This window comes from Pseudopipra pipra, chromosome 3 (assembly GCF_036250125.1).
Source record: "Pseudopipra pipra isolate bDixPip1 chromosome 3, bDixPip1.hap1, whole genome shotgun sequence".
In the NCBI taxonomy this organism is placed as follows: Eukaryota; Metazoa; Chordata; class Aves; order Passeriformes; family Pipridae; genus Pseudopipra; species Pseudopipra pipra.
In genome coordinates this window covers 66,970,398-66,972,304 of record NC_087551.1, presented here as the reverse complement: position 1 = coordinate 66,972,304, position 1,907 = coordinate 66,970,398, and positions in this window count along the sequence as shown.

Here is a 1,907-nt window from a genome sequence, read left to right as displayed (position 1 = left end):
ACCTGCCGCACTCACGGACTGCAACTCCAGTGTGGAAGGTCAGCTTTCAGGTCAAAATTCGGCTAAAGAAACAGCCGCAGTAGTTCACCTTCATGTTAGGACGTGGGCCTGCTGGAGTGAGTCCAGAGAAGGGCCACAAAGATGACCAGAGGGCTGGAGTACCTCTCCCACGAAGACAGGTAGAGAGAGCTGGGGTTGTTCAGCCTGGAGAAGTTCTAAGGAAACCTTAGAGCAGCCTTCCAGTAACTAAAGAGGGCCTACAAGAGAGCTGGAGAGAGGCTTTGTACAAGGGCCTATATCCCTATTGCAAGGCTTTAAGTTGAAACAAAGTAGGTTTAGATTAGGAAGAAATTCTTTCCTGTAAGGCTGGTGAGACTCTGGTGCAGGTTGCCCAGAGAAGTTGTGGATGACCCATCCTTGTCAGGTTGGATGGGGCACTGAGCAACCTGGTCTAGTGGAAGGTGTCTATGCCCATGGCAGGGGAGGGTTGGAACTCTATGATCTTTAAGGTCCCTTCCAATGCAAACCATTCTATGAGTCTATGTTTCAGAGCAAGGTGGATTCAAGTTCTGTAACACAGCTGCCCACATCCATGTTTCTGTCATTTTACTGCTTTCAGAGGGTTCGAACATACTGATTCTCGTCATATACTTTTCCATTTACTTCAATTGAAAACCTTTTTTCTGTTTTCCTTTCATGTCCCAGTCAGATTAAGCCCTTATTAAAAAAAAAACCTAAGGCAAAACAAAAAAACCACAAAAAAATAAATTTCAGTATGAACATATCCTTGAACAAAAAGATTGTCAGCACAGAACACATATTTAGTAAGAAACAGCCCATGTCATCATGATATCAGTGACAGTGTATAAGACAGTGTCTCAACAGAATTGTGTCTGAGGCATCAAACAGTGTGAGATTTTATGTGCATCAACCAAAGCCAGAGTGACTGCTGACGAACAGAGGAAGTCTTGCTCCCCAGGGAGAATCACTGCTCAGTAACAGCTACAGTCCTGTCTCAGCATGACAGCACGAATGAGGAGTATTGAACTGTTTGCAGCCAAAACCTCCAGCTATCTTTTTTTAAGCAGCAGAGCCAGAGGTAAGCATCTTTTTCTGAAAGCAAATTGTTGGGTATAAGAAATCAGAAACTGGTTTTGCCAAAGTGAGTTCTAGCATCCTTTATATTAGAACTTTTTTTAAACTGCCATTTGAACAACATTTCACTCTGGAAAGATATTCAAAAAAGTACTTTCTTTTCAGTAAGTAGTCCCATGCTGATGTTTTCTTATCTGTACAAGTACAGTTTTTATTCCAAAATCATTAAAGTAACAACATATCCTTATTGTTGGTAAAACATCAAAGCCATTCCAATCCATTTAACTCATAACAACTTAAAAAAAAAATAAATTCAGAAATCAATCTTCCCACATTCTATTTCAGAACAAAATTTCTGTTTGCTAATGAGACAGTCTCTAGATGGAAGAATCTAGCTCCCTAAATCAAAGCTCTATGCCAGCTTTCCCATGTCCTTCTAAAAATAACAAATAGGAAGAGATGCACCTCTTTGCACGCTCACATACACTCCCTGAGCAGCTCTGCCCTTTTTCAGAATGTTGTCAAGGAGATGAATACACATTGATAGAAATGACCTAGAGGGTGATACTTTGCCTTCTTCCTGCTCAAAGAGAATGATGTAGGGTTAAGCATGCTCCTTGTCCCTGGAGACACATCTGACAAGGGCAGGAAGAGTCAGCACATCTGGACTGGGCTGCTCAGTGTCATACATTATGAGCAGCATCCCAAACACTGCTATCAGCTGCTACTCGTGATGTTAAACCACACATTTAGAGTCACTGTAGTTTCAGTGGCCATGAGCAGAGCTGCTGGGAGGAAGCCTGGAACGCACA